The sequence below is a fragment of the Saimiri boliviensis genome, chromosome 11, assembly GCF_048565385.1.
Source record: "Saimiri boliviensis isolate mSaiBol1 chromosome 11, mSaiBol1.pri, whole genome shotgun sequence".
In the NCBI taxonomy this organism is placed as follows: domain Eukaryota; kingdom Metazoa; phylum Chordata; class Mammalia; order Primates; family Cebidae; genus Saimiri; species Saimiri boliviensis.
The window spans coordinates 106,862,704-106,880,966 of NC_133459.1; the positions used below are offsets into that span (position 1 = coordinate 106,862,704).

Here is an 18,263-nt window from a genome sequence, read left to right on the forward strand (position 1 = left end):
TGAAGAAACAGAGAGCACCTCACAGTAAACAACGATAAGATACATACCAACTGTTTGCACCACAGCTGGCTCTTATCTGCAGGTGTCATTTACTGGCCTGAAGGTAGGACTGCACAACACAATGTAAAATCTGCTGTCAGAAGTGTTGGCTATGAAAGAAATCAAAAAAGAGTAGTCAAAATATAATCACAAGCCCAAGGTAGGAGAAAAAAGGAATTTTTTTACAAACACAATAATATACAAGAGAAAGAACAAATTCTTTCACACACACAAAAAATGAGAAGTGACAACATGTCCAGATGAAAAGGAACCAGTGCAAGAATTCTGGCACTATGAAAAATCTGAATGTTGTGATACTAACAAAGGATAACATAAACTCTGCAGCAAAAGTCCCTATCCAAAATGAAAACTCAGAAATGACAGATAAAGAATTTGAAGTATGAATAGCAATAAAGCTAGTGAGATCCAAGACAAAATTGAAAGTCAACACAAAGAAACTTCTAAAGCAATCCAGGAAATGAAGGAAATGATAAACATCTTAAAAAGAAATAAATCAGAGCTTCTGGAATTGAAAAACTCTTAAGATGCATGTTCTTCACATGTACCCCAAAACCTGAAATGCAATACAAAAAAAAAAGAAAGAAAAGAAATTTCAAAGCACAATTGAAAGCTTTATCAATAGGTTACACCAAACAGAAGAAAAAAATTTATAGCTTGAAGGCTGATTTTTTTTTTCAACTAACAGAGCCAGGAGAAAAAAAAAAAAAAAAAAAAAAAAAAAAAAGACCAAAAAATTTAATTAGCAAAGTATTTGGGAAATATGAGATTAAATACAGTGACTAAACTTATGAATTATTGACATTCCTGAGAGAAAAGGGAAAAAAGTAAAAAAAACAAATTATGGAAAACATATTGTAGAAAATTATGTTTTTTAAATCCCTAATTTTGTTAGGAAGGTAGATATCTAGACACAATAAATCCAAACAAAACCTTAAGATACTATACAAAATGCATGTCGTCAAGGCATATCATCAGCAGACTGTATAACATCAATGCTGAAGAAAAACATTTTAAAGCAGTTAGAAAAAAAGGCCAAATCACTTAAAAACGGAACCCAATCAGGCTAACAGCAGACTTCTCAGCAGAAACCTTATAGGCCAGAAGAGATTGAGAATCTATTTTTAGCATTCTGAAAGGAAAGAAATTTCAATAAAGAATTTCATATTCTGCCAACCAAGCTTCATAAGTAAGGGAGAAATAAAATCTTTTTTTAGCCAAATGATCACTAAGGAAATTCATAATCAATAAGGAAATTCATTTTCACTACAGAAGCCTCACAAGAGACTCTTAATGCAGTTCTAAGAATGAAAACAAAAGAATCGTTACCTGTTACCACAGAAACACACTTAGGTACATAACCCATAGACCCTGTAAAGCAACTGCACGATATAAACTACTAAGAAACAGCCTAACAACTTCACAATAGGATCAAAACCTCACATATCAATATTAACTTTGAATGTAAGTAATATAAATGCCCCACTTAAAGGCACAGAGTGGCAAGTTAAATTTTTTTCAGACTCATTTATCTACTGTCTTCAAAAGAACCATCTCACATGTAATGTCATTCACAGGCTCAAAGTAAAGCGTTGGAGAAAGAGCTATCACCCAAACAAACAAACAAACAAACAATAAAAGAACAGGAGTCACTATTCTTATAACAGATAAAGCAAACTTTAAGACAGCAATAGTCAAAAAGGACAAAGAAGGACACTACATAGCAATAAAGGATTCAATTCAGCAATAAGACTTAACTATTCTAAACATACACACACTCAACATTAGCATACCCAGATTCATAAAACAAGTACTTTTAGATCTATGAGAACACTTAGACCACCACACAATAATTGTGAGGAACTTTGGCACTCAACTGGCAGTGTTAGATCATTCAGGCAGAAAACTAGCAATGAAAGTCTGGACTTAAATTCGACACTTGAAAAATTGGACCTATAGACATCTACAGAATACTCCACCTATTAACCACAGAATATACATTCTTCTAATCTTCACACAGAACATACTCTAAGACCACATACTTAGTCATAAAGCAAGTCACAATAAATTTAAAAGAATTAAATTATATCAACCAAACTCTCAGAACACTATTAAGGAAAAAAATCAATATCAAAAAGATCTCTCAAAACCACACAATAATATAGAAATTAAGCAAACTTCTAAATGACTTTGGGTAAACAAAAAAATTAAGGCTGAAATGAAAAAAAAATCTTTGAAACAAATGAAAACAGGGACACGAGCATCAGCATTTTTGCAATGCGATAAAAGCAGCCTTTAGAGGAAAGTATATAGTGCTAAACACCTACATTAGGAAGTTAGAAATATCTCAAATTAACAATCTAATGTCACACCTAGAGGAATTAGAAAAACAATAAACTAACCCCAAAGCTGCAGAATAAAAGAAATACAAACATCAGAGCAGAACTGAATGAGATTGAGACCCAAAAATCCATACAGAAAGATCAATGAAACCAAAAGTTGTTTCTTTGAAATAATATACAAGACTGATAGACCACTGGCTAGATTAACAGAAAAAAAAAAAGAGAAGTTCCAGCTAAGCACAATCAGAGATGACAAAGGTAGTATTACAATCATTCCCACAGAAATACAATCTCCAGACGCTATTAGGAACAACTCTCTATATGCAAATTAGAAAATATAGAGGATTAATAAATTCATGAAAACACAACCTCTCAAGTTTGAATCAGGAAGACATTGAAACTCTGAACATGCCAATATTGAATTTCAAAATTTAATTGCTAATTTAAAACAAAAGAACTACCAGCTAAAAAAGCCCCAGAGTAGATAGATTCACAGTCAAATTCTACCAGATGTACAAAGAAGAGCTGGTACCAATTCTACTAAAATTATCCCCCTCAAAAAACATTGAGAAAGAACTCCTTCCTATCACCACAATAAAAAAATCTGGCAAAGCCACAACCATAAAAGGAAACTACAGGCCAATATCTTTGATGAACATAGACACAAAAGCCTTTAACAAACTACTAGCACACCAAATCCAGCAGCACATCAAAATGTTAATTCACCATGATCAAGTAGGCTTTATTCTTGGAATGAAAGTTTGGTTCAACATATGCAAGTCAATAAATGTGATTCACCACATAAATAAAATTAAAAACAGAAAGCATATAATCATCTCAATATGTACAGAAAAGGGTTTTGATAAAATACAATATCTCTTCATGATAAAAATCCTTCACCACACTAGGCACTGAAGGAACATAAGAGACCATAAGAGCCATATGTGACAAATACATAGCCAACATCATACTGAATGGGTAAAAGCCAGAGGCATTTCCCTTAAGAACAGGTTCAAGACAAGGTTGTCCCACACAGTACTGGAAGTCCTAGCCAGGGCAATCAAGCAAGAGAAAGACTAGAAAATTCTAAAAACTAAGATAATTCTCCTAGAACAGATAAATAACTTCAGCAAAATTTTAGGACACAAAATAAATGTATAAAAATCAGTAGCACTTCTATACACCAATAATATTTTAGCTGAGAGCCAAATCAGAATGTAATGCCAATTATAATTGCCACAACCTAAAATATAAAGAAATATACCTAACCCAAAAAAGTGAAAGAAAGGTCTCTACGATGAGAATTAAAAGACACTGCCTACAAAAGTCAAATATGACACAAACAAATGGAAAATTTTCCATGCTCATGGATAGGAAAAATCAATATTATTATAATGGTCATACTGCCCAAAGCAATCTATAGATTCAATGTTATTCCTATCAAACTACCAAAGTCATCTTTCACAGAAGTAGAATAAACTTTTAAGTTCATATGGAACACAAAAGAGCCTGCATAGTCAAATTACTCCTAAGCAAAAAGAACAAAGCCAAATGTATCACATTATCAGACTCCAAACTATATTCTAAGGCTACAGTAACCCAAACAGTGTGACACTGGCACAAAAACAGGCAGACAAAGAAAATATAAAAATAAAGCCTTACACCTACAACCATCTATATTTGACAAAGCCAACAAAAACAAACGATGGGGAAAGGACACACTTCAGTTGTGCTGGGATAACTGGATAGACATACCCAGAAAACTGAAACTGGACTCCTACATTTCCCCATATACAAACATCAACTCAATATGGATTAAACATTTAAATATGATACCTAAAACCATAAAAATCCTAGAAGAAAACTTAGAAAATGCCCTTCTTGACATTGACCTTAGCCCAAAAGTTTATGATTAAGTCCTCAAAAGTAATTGCAACAAAAACAAAAATTTACAAGTGGAATCTATTAAACAAAAGAGACTCTGCACAATAAAAGAAATTATCAAGAGTACACAGATGACCTACAAAATGAGAGAAAATATTATCAATCTATGCACAAGATAAAGTTCTTGTTCCAGAATTTATACGGAACTGAAACAATTTAACAATCACAAACAAACAACCCCATTAAAAAGTGGACAAAGAACGTTCACAGACTCTTCTCAAAAGAAGACAAATAAATGGCCAAAAAACATGAAAAATTCTCAACATCACCAATCCTCATAGAAATGCAAATCAAAATCACAATAAGATACAATCTCACTCCCGTAAGTATGACTATTGCTTTTTGTTTTTGTTTTGTTTTGTTTTGTTTTGTTTTGTTTTCTTGAGGTAGAATCTTGCTCTGTTGCCAGGGTGGAATGCAGTAGCACAGTCTTAGCTAACTACAGTCTCCTCATCTCAGGTTCAAGTGATTTTCCCACCTCAGCCTCCCAAGCAACTGGAATTACAGGTGTGCACCACCACACTCAGCTATTTTTGTATTTTTAGTAGAGATGGGGTTTTACCATGTTGGCCAGGCTGGTCTAAAATTCCTAACCGAAAGTGATCGTCCTGCCTCAGCCTCCCAAATTACAATGGTTATTGTTAAAGGGTCAAAAATATAGATGGCAAGATTGTAGAGGTAAGGGAATGCTTATACATTGTTGGTAGAAATATGAATTCATTCAGCCACTGTGGAAAGCAGAGAAAAAATTTCTAAGAACTTAAAACAGAGCTACTTTTCAACCCATCCATCTATTACTGGATTTATACTCAAAAGAAAATTAATTATTCTACCAAAAAGATGCATGCATTAGTACATTTATGTCAACACTAGTCACAACAGCAAGGACATGGAATCAATCTAGGTGTTCATCAATAGTAGATTGAATAAAGAAAATATGGTTCATATACACTATGGAATACTATGCAGCCATAAAAAAAGAATGTTCTCCACAAGAACATGTGTAGCACTGGAGGGCATTATCCTAGGCAAATTAATATGGGAACAAAAATCCAAATGCCACATGTTCTTACTTATAAGTTGGCACTAAACATTGAGTACACATGGACATAAAGATAGTACTCAATGGGGATTGCTAGAAGAGGGAGTAGGAGAGGGGTAAAAGCGTTATAAATCTGGGTGCTACGCCCACTATTGGGTGACAGGATAATTTGTGCCTGAACCCGTAACAAACCTGCACATATACTCCCTGACTCTAAAATTAAATTTGAAAGTATAATAAATTATATCATCCATTGTTGGATTTATAACATATACAGATATAACAGTTATGTCAATAATAGCATAAAGGAGTGGGATTTGGTGCAATATTTCTATTTTTTTCAAAAGCAATTTAGTACACAGTGTATGATAAGTTAAAGATGCATATTTTAGTTTCTAAACCAAACATTTTAATCAATGCAAAGAAATTGGTATTAATATTGCAAAGAAACTGATTGTGGTAATAGTTACATGACACTTGTCAAAACTCACTTTTTAAAGGTAGACTTTATTGTATGTAAATTACATCAGTGAAGCTGATTTGAACAATAAGTTTTCCCAGATTTTTTTCTACAGAAAAAGAAGTCTTATTTGAATATAAACAATCTGAGGAACAACTCAAAATTGGCCAAAACTGAGAAGATGTAGGAAGCTGTGACAGTTAAACAAACTCAGAATGGAAAAGACAATGTTTTCCCTCTACTAAACTGTGTACCAATAAACAGCACATTGGAATGAGAACGTTTAGTAAAATAATGTAATATGAGAATTTCAAATAAAATATAACTTTAATTTTAATCAAATATCAGAATGTCATAGAACTTCCCTTTCTTATTAAAAGTACAATTTGTGTGAAATGTGATGCCAAAAGATTGTCAAAAGGAATCAAGGAGAGGGACAATGTCAATGCTTCGACCTCTGCAGTAACGCTAAAGATTCTAATCTGAAAGTACAGCTTTCATGTGTCAATCTGAATTTAGCAATAGGACCAACTAAATAATTTAGTAAATGCAATGCCTTTTAAATCAACATTTTCCAAAAACAGTACCCCTGATTTTGTTAAGGGAAATCCCCAAATGGTAAAAATATCAGCCTCTTGCCAAGATTGCATCTTCCCTCGGTTCAGTAGATATACATAGCGCAGGTATTTTTCAGAGGTATTTTATTGTTTTTCTACTTTTCATCAGGGTTCTGTTGCCATGGTAATAAAGTAGGCTATCTTGTTGGATTTCACCTTTGCTGTCTTGCTTCATCTGGTTCTCTCTGCTCAGAGCAAACATGGTGGGTGCTGCACACATACAAATGTCTGATTTCGTATTTCCTTCTTGAGAATGCTTGGCATCTAGTCTCCTGAGACAGCTGAAGCAACACTTCACAAAGTGGCATTCATCCTTCTCTCTAATGGCCACCATCATATGTCTCACTTATTTTGTGATCTCTCTTTTAAGAAGGACACAGCTCCTCTTGAAAGATTTCTTTTTCCAATTGAAAACAAAGGTCTTTTAACATTTCAATTAACTTAGTTGTCAGATCAACTCTAAATACACTCCCTGTTTAATGTTACCCATTGTTAAGGTGTGAAATAAAAAGAAAAACTCAAAAGAGCATACAGGCTCACCAAAATAAAGACGAATAGATTTATTTAGTGAACAAACACTTTAACTTTTAGTCTCTTCTCATTTACCTATAGCAATTACCAATTCTTTGAACTATCTAAATGTAAATCATGATTCCCTTCAAAGGCTGTTTAAGTCTTTGAATGGGACAAAGCTGCATGCATTAAATATTTGTTGAAGAGGTAAATGAACACATAAGTAAAGGATACACATGCACATATACACACACGCACATCCCAAATATTGTTGAATTAAAGCAAGAAACTACAACAGGGAGTAAACCTTGTGCCTATTAGATATAGGGAGTTCTTCCACAAACACCATGCTTTCCTCTTCTGCCCAAAACAAATATTTTCCCTCCAATTCCTACCTATTTCTGATTACCAAAGTTTAATGTTACCATATTTATTTGCATCTGATAGCCAGTGTTCTTCAACAATATTTATTCGTCAGCTTTTTTGGCTTGTAATTATTTTTAAGGGAAATTTTTAGTCCTACTACTTATAGATTAAAATATAACTTTTATGCATTATTCATAAGACAGATTTCTATGAATTTAAGCAAAGTTTACAAAAAGAAAATGGTAATATTTTTAAGATTTTATAATTCTGAATTTTGTTTAATTTTGTGGTTGTAGTCAGTAATGTCTGGATAATTCTTACATTGTTATTATTATTAATCTCACATTTCAATGTTTTTCTGTCCTTAAAATCGGTGACTTATTTTATTTAAGCAGTCCTTTTTTGCATCCAGGTGCATGCAATGTTCATTCCAGGTTTTCAATAATTTGTATCATTGTACTGTCATTAGTTCTTGCTGGCAGTGCTAGTTTTCTTTTCTGCCTGTCAGAATTTTCCTATCCTTTTTTGTCTAGTTCCTTTGCAGGGTCACTGACTTTGTTTCTGAATCATTCACCCATTATAGTACTTATTTCCAACTCCAGGAATAGCCCTATATCCCAGGTTGGGTAGAGATACCATCCCCTCTCCCCAGTGATTACTTCAGGAATCACTATATTACCCCTTCAGACCCAGGGAGTTCTTAGAGGAGAAATCTCTGCATAGACAACACAGATATAAAGTAGTTAGCAGCCATCTTGCTCGCAATATGAAGTTCTTCTCGATGAAATAATGCCACATAGAGACAGGCTGAGCCAAGAGGGAGATAAAGACATGGAGGTGACTACAAGTATATCTAAAACAAGTTTTTTACATAACTGTTTCAGTTATATGTCCTAATAGTGACCACTTTTCTTCAGCTCAGGTACCATATCACTTCAGAGAGGACTTCCCCTCCCACAATAACTAAACTTCTGGTTTTTCTTTTACTGCATGCTTTTATAACAAGCATAACACTCTGATCTGAATTCTCTAATTTACTTATTTTATTTTTATAGTCTCTTTCCACCACTACAACATAAGCTCCACTTTTGAGAATCTTTGCTCACAATTTTTACTATTGTAGCCCTAGAGCCAACAACATGCCTGGCTTTCAATAAACAGTTTTTGAATAGATAAATGAATGAATAAAGCTTGTTTGAGGGGAGTTTCTGTAACTAGAAGCTGAAATAACCTGACTAATGCATGTTTTGTTTCTCTAGCTTGTAGCAATACCATAAGAATCTAGGAACTGTTAATTCTATTTTGTTCACTTTTTGCATTACTTTTTCTTCACATTATTATGGCTTTTGTCTAATTTGATTCCCTCAAATGGGTTTTCAAAATAGTCTTCCAGCAGCATTTTCTGCACCTTCATTTAACCCTTTGTTTTGGTATTTATTCTGTCACCAGAGTGATATTCACACACACACAAAAAATGATTATGTTAACTCTGTGTGCTCTAATTTTCAGTAGAAATCTTCCAATTTCCACGTTCTTCAAACAAAACCGTATCTCCCCTGGCTTCCACATATCCATGAACAGGAATTAAGAGGGATCCAGGAGCACTGTGTACTTCAAATCAAACCTCTTCTGCAAACGTCACAGGACCACTAGCGAGAATGAGAACCATGGAACCCTGTGCTTCTGGCAAGACTCACTCCTCCCTTTCCAATATTTACATCTCACCTCCACCTGATTTGAGACCACCATTTTATTTTTCCCTTTATCCACTTTCAAATCAGTTATCACAGGACATTCAGAACTCTTAGCTCATCCTTTTCTCTAGATTCTAAACAACATGATGGCTACATAACCAGAGGGGCAACACTCTCATTCTATCCCCACACCACCCCTGCCCCCAGCAATCTTTAAATCACTTTTCTGCTCTATTTTTATTCTTAGAATATAGATATACAAATGTAAATATCATATACTGTCTTTCCTGACAAGAATAAATATAAATTCCCTTTCATTGCTTCCCAATTTTTCTAATCCTTCTTGTAGTCTGGTATGGACAACAGAATCAGACCTGGCCAACATGGTACTCATTCTCCGTTCTGCAAGAGACGGCTATGCATAGTTTGTCTCCCAAAGATGCCTCTGTTCTAATTCCTGGAGTTCAATAATATAATGTTCTATGTGGCAAAGAGGAAATAAGGTAACAGATGGAATTAAGTTGGCTAATACTTTAATCTTAAAGTAGGGAGATTATCCTGGATTATCCAGGTGGTCCCAGCATAACTGCAAGTGTCCTTAAACATGTAAAAGAGGAGACAGAAAGTTAGATCCATGCTATGTGAGTAGGGTTTTGAAGGTGAATGAGGGACCATAAGTCAAGTAATAGGGACAGGCTATGGCAGCTTAGAAAAGGCAAAGGAACAGGTCTTCCAGAAAGAAATGGAGCCCTGCTGACAACTTGATTTTAGATCAACGATACCCATTTCAAACTTCTGACCTCCAGAATTATATATAATATGTGTGTGTTGCTTTAAGTCACTACGTTTTTGGTAATTTGTTAAAGTAATTTCTTAGTCCATTTGTTTTGCTATAATAAAAAATATCATATTTGTACCTTATAAGATAGAGCATATACCCTATTAGCTTATAAACAACAGAAATTTATTTCTTACAATTTTGGGGCTGGAAAGTCCAAGATCGAGGTGCTAGCTTTGATAGTGACTCAGTGTCTGGTGAAGGCCCACTCTCTTATAAATGGCACCTTTTTGCTGTATTCTCACGTGGTGAAAGAGGCTGGCAAGCTCTCTGGGATCTCTTTCATAAGAGCACTAATCCCACTGATGAAGGCTGTGCCCTCTTAACCTTATCATCTCAAAGTTCTCACCCCTTGATATTACCACCTTGGTGGTTAGGTTTCAACATAGAAAGTTTGGGAGTATAAAACAATTCAGACCATAGCAAGAAGCAACTGATACATCATGTGGCAAAAAAGGGCCAGTGTTTCATGAAAATATTCCTCATATTGACATATTGATGATGGAAGAGAGAAGAATTCATTTCAGTAAGATCCCAAGATGTAAGAACCTATAGTGCTGAAGCCAAGAACCTCTCTCCACCACAGGAAAAAAAAAAAAAAAAAAAAAAAAAAAAGCTGAGTGCTGTGGCTCACACCTGTAATTCCAGCACTTTGGGAGGCCGAATTGGGTGGATCATGAGGTCAGGAGTTCAAGACCAGCCTGACCAACATGGTGAAACCCCATATCTACTAAAAATACAAAAATTAGCTGGGTACAGCGACGTGTGCCTGTAATCCCAGCTACTCAAAAGGCTGAGGCAGGAGAATCGCCTGAACCCAGGAGACGGAGGTTGTAGTTAGCCAAGATCAAGCCACTGCACTCCAGCCGTGGCGACAAAGTGAGATTCCGTCTCAAAAACAAAGCAACAACAACAAAAAACCACGTAAGAATTCAGCCCACAGAGGATGTCACATAAAGCGAACAAGCTATGAGTATACATTATGTGTTTACAGGACTTTTTCAGTTATGTGAGTCCATGCATTCTTTTTTATCTTAAGCTAGTTTGAGTAATATTTTTGCCGCTTTAACACACACACACAAAATTCTTAAGCAATATAATCTTATATTTCCTTGCCTAAGCCTTTTATCTCTTAAAAAAATTCTGTATATACATAAAGATTTTGCTTGACTCTCCACTCTCAGTAAGGTTTCCCTGACTCTCACAAGTAGATTTATTGCTACTTTGCACCTGTAATATAACTGCATTAGTAAACTTATTGTATCTTGCAAAGATTTTAGTGAGAAAGTGAGCTAAGGTTGTCCTTACACCCCTGCCACGCCTTCACCCTGATGAGGAAAGAAGACTTGAACATGGGACTTAGTCACAAGAATGTTTTCTAATAAAAGTCAGAGGAAAAAAGAATGAATTAATAGTGTAAGGCCAGAATATTAGCTCATAAGAAATAAAGCCAATGTCACATTAATCAGAGGAATGTGTATTTTTCATGAAACAAAAAATAAATATTTGGAAGGGAATTTTGCCCATCCTTGAGCAGGTATGTTTGATTTTTTTATACATCGGTGTAAAATCAGTGTCAATATAAGCCAAATAACTCATCTTCCTTGTCCCCTCAATAATTCTCTTCACTCATAACCTTATCGTTTGGAGCATGTACACATGCATGCATGCAAATGAACTGAAATAATACCCTTTTCCTCTGGAATAAAGTGAAAAGATATTGTGATATATATATATATATATATATATATATATATATATATATATATAGCTTGTTGGTTTTGTTTTTCCCAAGAGTTTTCAGTATATGGGAAAGGAAAATATGTTACATAAAATAGTGTAAGGAGGCAGTGATAGAATAGGAAAATCAGTTTCTTTCAATTTCCTTGCCACCAGGCATAGGCCGTGAGGTTCTGCATTTTCACATTATGGTAAAGTAGCTCTCTCAGAGACATCACACCCAATGTCCTACCACCCCTCATATTCACTCTGTATAGTCTTTAAATAACCATCAAAACTTTACATTCCTTTAATAAATAACTTAAACTGCAAATGTATCAGGGTCATATTAATTTTAGAAAAAATAGTTTACAACAATATAAGATCAATAATGTTAAGTACATTCACATTATTATGCTGTTTACTTATATTTCTGAGTTTGACAATGTTAGATACTTCTGTAATGGTTTGAACTTATCTCCTAAATTTTCAGCGCAACAGTGTTGGGAACTGGAGCCAAATAGGAGGTGATTAGGTTGTCAGGGCTCTGCCTTCATGAATGGATTAATGCCATTATGTTGGGAATGGTTTAGTATCATGGCAGTGAGTTTTCTATAAAAGTGAGTTCAACCCCCTTTTGCTTGAGCTCTCTTGCCCTTCCACCTTCCACCATGAGATGATGCAACATCTTGCCACATGTAGGTTCCTCAATCTTGTATGTAGCAGCCTTTAGAACTATGAAAAATAAATCTATTTTCTTTATAAATTACTCAGTCTCGGGTATTATTATAGCAACCTAAAACAAGCTAAGATGATCATATATATATATATATATGTGTGTGTGTGGGTATGTATATATATTTAATATATTTAAACATATATTAAATATATATACACATACATACATACACATTTAATATATATTTAAATATAATATGTTTAAATATGATATGTTTAAATATGCATGACTGTGTATGAATATATATATATAATGTTTAAAAACCAGCGATGTTTGAAAGAGTAGGAGAATCCCTCTGCTCCTTGCAAAATCAGGTAATAGCAGTAGCACCATCATCACTGTAAAGTATGGGACTGAGGGAGTATCTATGTGTGGCTGACAGACATGAAGGGATGGTATGTACCTAACCTACTCGTTAAGAAACAGCTGAAGAAGTAGTTTGTTCAATGGCTTTTTAAACTCTTCCTCTCTCTTTCCATAAGGAATGCTTGTCGATTAAACTAAGGAAAGAGCAAACTCCTAACACCCAGAGATACTTGTTCACATATCTGTCTCTCATAAAGACTATAGGATCCTTGAGAAACAACAAAAACTAAGAAAGAAGACTGAGTTCATTTAGCTTAGAGATGGAACCAGTTGGTAGAGAACCTTAGAGTAAGTGTTAAAAATTTTTATTAAATAAAAGCTGGAGAGTGATTAATGAGTAACACATAGAGACCCAGAGAGAGACAGAGAAATCTAAGATATTCAGAAAATAACCTTTCATTCTTCAAATTAGTGACAAACATAGCCAGAACTAAAACTCATTTTCAAGTTCCTTGTCATAGTCTGCCACTGTTTACTGTCTTTTTCCAAATTATCATTTGGCAAGTAACAGAAGGTATTTTCAAGTCCCTTATAGGGTTCGTACTGAGACTTGAGGTTTGGAATATTCTTATTTCTCTTCACTTTCTTAGCAAGTTTATATTTAACGGATATAAGAAGCTTTATTCATAAAAGTAGATTACATTTCCTGTGTTCTTCCTGTAAAATATGTATGTAATCTGTTCCATTCTTGTGGTTTCTACTTAAGAGAATCAGTATATTCTATAAAATTAATGAAATTAATAAATATATTTTACATATATCATTGCAACACTTATTGTCTAATAATATTTCAAATTACATTGCTGGTTAATCAATATTAAAAGTGATGAAAATAAATTTATTCTTTTTTAAACAATGTTAGTTTACAGTTTGCCCAGCATAACTCAAAGTTCCTATTGTACTTTTCTAAAAAAACATTACCCTTACTACAGAAGGGGATAGTGAATATATTAATAAATAATGCCAAAATATTTGTGAATAGAAAATTTCCATTGATAGAACAAAAGATTGATATTATTTCTAAAACTGAGGACTGAAAACAAACTTCGAAAAATAAATATGGCCGTGCGCAGTGGCTCAAACCTGTAATCCCAGCACTTTGGGAGGCGGAGGTGGGTGGATCACGAGGTCGAGAGATCGAGACCATCCTGGTCAACATGGTGAAACCCCGTCTCTACTAAAAATACAAAAAAAAAAAAAAAAAAAAAAATTAGCTGGGCATGGTGGCGTGTGCCCGTAATCCCAGCTACTCAGGAGGCTGAGGCAGGAGAATTGCCTGAACCCAGGAGGCGGAGGTTGCGGTGAGCCGAGATCGCGAGATCGCACCATTGCACTCCAGCCTGGGTAACAAGAGCGAAACTCCGTCTCAAAAAGAAAAAGAAAAAGAAAAAGAAATATGAATATATTTAAATAAAAATTGGCAGAGTTTACTAATAAAAATAGTGAAGTAGTTTCTATAAATAAAGAGCTCATTATGCAACAAATATAAATTATTTTGTAAGTACAAAATATGTAAAAAATAAAAAAAATTCCATAATAATATATTGGCTTAAGATGACAGACTGTACAAATATTGCAGCATGCCTAGGCATCCAGGATTTAATAAAATAAGAAAAGGACTTTATATATATTTACATATACACATGTATTTCTATACCAAACATATATATATACACACAATGGAGAAGAAATCCATTAATAGGCAAGAACAAAATTTAAAGTGTCAGTATAGTCCAAATATTATGAGAAATACCTAAATGATATAAAGTAAAAAGGATCAGATCCAAAGAAATCAACAGAAAAGAAAAGACGCTGCAAAACAGATTCCAAAGCAGACTGTTGCAAAGGTAAAGGCATCTGAGGTTCTGAGGAACGAAGCAAAGTTCATGAAGCAAGCAGAAGAGTTTAGATGAAGCATTACTGATACATTCAGAAACAGCTAAGGGGATATTGCAGTTACAAAAAAAATATTTATTAGAAGTCTTGGCATTTAAATGTTGATACCTACACTGGAAACAATAGTCTAAATACCAGAATGGGCATGGATGAAGTGTAATTACTGGGCTAGAATGTTGACTGGATAAACAATGAAATGAAGACAGAAATAAAGATGTACTTTGAACCAGTCAGAAGAAAGTCACAACACACCAGAATCTCTGGGTCACATTTAAAGCAGTGTCTAGAAGAAAATTTATAGCAACAAATGACCACATGAAATGCAAGGAAAGATCTAAAATCGACAGCCTGTCATTAAAATTGAAAGAGCTAGGGAAGCAAGATTAAAAAAAAAAAAATCTCAAAAGCTAGCTAGCAGAAGAAAAGAAATAACTAAGATCAGAGCAGAACTGAAGGAGATAGAGACACACAAAAAAAAAACCTTCAAAAAATCAATAAATCAGGAGCTGGTTTTTTTGAAAAGATCAACAAAATAGACTGCTAGCCAGATCAATAACAAAGAAAAGAGAGAAGAATCAAATAGATGCAACAACAACAAAAAAAAATAGAGGATATATCACCACTGATTTCACAGAAATACAAACTACCATCAGAGATGACTAAAAACAACTCTATGTGCATAAACCAGTAAACCTGGAAGAAATGCACAAATTCCTGGACACTTGCACCCTTCCACACCTAAACCAGGAAGAAGTCAAAACCCTGAATAGACCAATAACAAGGGCTGTAGTTGAGACAGCAATTAATAGCCTAGGTCCAGATGGGTTCACAGCTAAATTCTACCAGACATACAAAGAGGAGCTGGTACCACTCATTCTGAAACTATTCCAAGTAATCCAAAAAGAGGGAATCCTTCTCAAATCATTTTATGAGACCAACATCATCCTAATACCAAAATCTGGCAGAGACTCAACAAAAAAAGAAAACTTCAGGCCAATATCTATGATGAACATAGATGCAAAAATCTTCAATAAAATACAAATCGATTGCAACAGCACATCAAAAAGCTTATCGATCATGATCAAGTAGGCTTCATCCTGGGGATGCAAGGCTGGTTCAACATATACATGTCTATAAACATAGTCCACCACATAAACAGAACCAAAGACAAAAACCACATGATTATCTCAATAGATGCAGAGAAGGCCTTTGACAAAATTCAACAGCGCATTATGCTAAAAACTCAATAGACTAGGAACTTATCTCAAAATAATAAAAGCTATTTCAGCAAACCCACAGCCAATATCATACTGAATGGGCAAAAACTGGAAGCCTTCCCTTTGCAATCTTGCAATAGACAAGGACGCTCTCTCTCCCCACTCCTATTCAATATAGTATTGAAAGTTCTAGCCAGAGCAATCAGGCAAGAAAAAGAAATAAAGGGTATTCAACTAGGAAAGGAGCAAGTCAAATTGTCTCTGTTTGCAGACAACATGCATATTTCGAAGACCCATTGGCTTATTCCAAAATCTCCTTAAACTAATGAGCAACTTCAGAAAAGTCTCAGGAAACAAAATCAATGTGCAGAAATCACAAAGATTCCTACACACCAATAACAGACTTAAAGAGAGCCAAATCAAGGACGAACTGCCATTCACAATTGCTACAAAGAGAATAAAATAGCTAGGAATACAACTAACAAAGGATGTAAAGGACGTCTTCAAGGAGAACTATAAACCACTTTTCAAGGAAATAAAAGTGGACAGAAAAAGATGGAAAAACATTGCATGCTCATGGTTAGGAAGAATCAATATTGTGAAAATGACCATACTGCCCAAAGTAATTTATAGATTCAATGCTATACCCAGCAAGGTACCTACGATCCTCTTCACATAACTGGAAAAAGCCACGTTAAACTCCATATGGAACCAAAAGAGAGTCCACATAGCAAGACAATTCTAAACAAAAAGAACAAAGCTGAAGGAATCACACTACCTGACTTCAAACTATACTACAAGACCACAGTAATCAAAACAGCATGGTACTGGTATGAAAACAGACATATTAGACCAATAGAACAGAACAGAGACCTTGAAGGCAACACCACACATCTACAACCATCTAATGTTTGACAAACTGGACAAAAACAAGCAATGGGGAAAGGAATCTCTGTTTAATAAATGGTGTTGGGAAAACTGGCTAGCCATGTGCAGAAAGCAGAAACTGGACTCCTTCCTGACACCTTATACAAAAATTAACTCCAGATGAATTAAAGATTTAAACATAAAAACTAACACCATAGAAACCCGAGAAGAAAACCTAGGCAAAACCATTCAGGACATAGTCATAGGCAAGGACTTCATCACTAAAACATCAAAAGCATTGCCAAAAAAAGCCAAAATAGACAAATGGAATATAATTAAACTCCAGAGCTTCTGTACAACAAAAGAAACAATCATTAGAGTGAACCAGCAACCAACAGAATGGGAAATAATTTTTGCAATCTACCCATCTGACAAAGGGCTAATATCCAGAATCTACAAAGAACTTAAAACAGATTTACAAGAAGAAGAAGAAAAAAAAATTCAAAAGTGGGTGAAGGACATAAACAGACACTTTTCAAAAGAAGACATATATGAGGTCAACAAACATATGAAAAAATGCTCATCATCACTGGTCATTAGAAAAATGCAAATCAAAACCACATTGAGATACCATCTCATGCCAGTTAGAATGGTGATCACTAACAAATCTGGAGACAACAGATGCTAGAGAGGATATGGAGAAATGGTAACACTTTTACACTGTTGGTGAGAGTATAAATTAGTTCAGCCATTATGGAAGACAGTGTGGCGATTCCCCAAGGACCTAGAAATAGAAATTCCATTTGACCTAGCAATTCCATTACTGGGTATATATCCAAAGGATTATAAATTGTTCTATTATAAAGACACACACACACGTATGTTCATGCAGCACTGTTTACAATAGCAAAGATCTGGAACTAATCCAAATGCCCATTGATGATAGACTGGTCAAGAAAAATGTGGCACATATACACCATGGAATACTATGCAGCCATAAAAAAGATGAGTTTGTGTCCTTTGCAGGGACATGGATGAATCTGGAAACCATCATTTTCAGCAAACTGACACAAGAACAGAAAATCAAACACCTTATGTTCTCACTTATAGGCGGGTATTGATCAATGAGAACACATGGACAGAGGGAGAGGAGCATCACTCACTGGGGTCTGTTGGGGGGATTATGGGAGTGACATTGAGGGATAGGGAATTTGGGAAGGGATAACATAGGGAGAAATGCCAGATACAGGTGATAGGGGGATGGAGGCAGCAAACCATCTTGCCAGGTATGTAACTATGCAACAAACCTGCATGTTCTGCACATGTACTCCAGAATCTAAAGTGTAATAAAAGAAAAAATAAACGTGAAACAATGGTGAAATCTCAGAACATCAAAAGTTAATGTTAATTGTATTTTTCCCAAAATTTTTATGTTGAAGTTCTAATGCCCAGTACTCTAAAATGTGACTCTATTTGATCATGGGGTTTTGAAGAAGTGATTGAGTTAAAATGAAGTCATAACAGTATACCCTAATTCAATCTTACTGGTCTTCTTCTAAAAACAGAAGATTAGGATGCAAAAAAGA

The 18,263-nt window shown here is 34.7% G+C and overlaps 1 pseudogene; it reads right to left on the reverse strand.

Annotated features, from left to right (window-relative positions):
- LOC101046339 (AP-2 complex subunit beta-like) overlaps window positions 1–18,263 on the reverse strand; it is a 41,512-nt pseudogene that overhangs the window by 15,668 nt on the left and 7,581 nt on the right.